We start from the raw sequence: 405 nt of genomic DNA, 5'->3' as shown, positions 1-405 counted from the left end.
TTCTTTTTTGGAAATTTTTCAAAACTTAGTTTTCATACGGTTTAGCTGTTATGAACGTCATATCCCCCGTGCCCCCCAGTCCATGCCCTCCGTGATCGCCTGGCATATCCCCATGCCACCATGCCCCCGTGTCAGCCCTGGCCCTAACTTCCTGCCGCCAAAGGGCCCAAAACCAGGATAGCTAGTGGGGCCCCGCCGCCACAATGCCACATAGAGCTAAACGCAGCAATAAACTTAAAGACAGTAAGAACAAAATCAAAAAATTTGCATTTTTGTTATGACATAAAATGAAAATTGTTTGAGAAAATAAATGGGCCAAGCAAAACTACAACCCTTTGCGCCATCCGAAATCAGCGTGATGCCAAGAAAGGTGAAACGCCAGTGCGAGAGAAAAGAGTTGATAAT

This window comes from Penaeus monodon, chromosome 28, assembly GCF_015228065.2.
Source record: "Penaeus monodon isolate SGIC_2016 chromosome 28, NSTDA_Pmon_1, whole genome shotgun sequence".
NCBI classification, from domain to species: domain Eukaryota; kingdom Metazoa; phylum Arthropoda; class Malacostraca; order Decapoda; family Penaeidae; genus Penaeus; species Penaeus monodon.
This window is presented reverse-complemented; position numbering follows the sequence as displayed.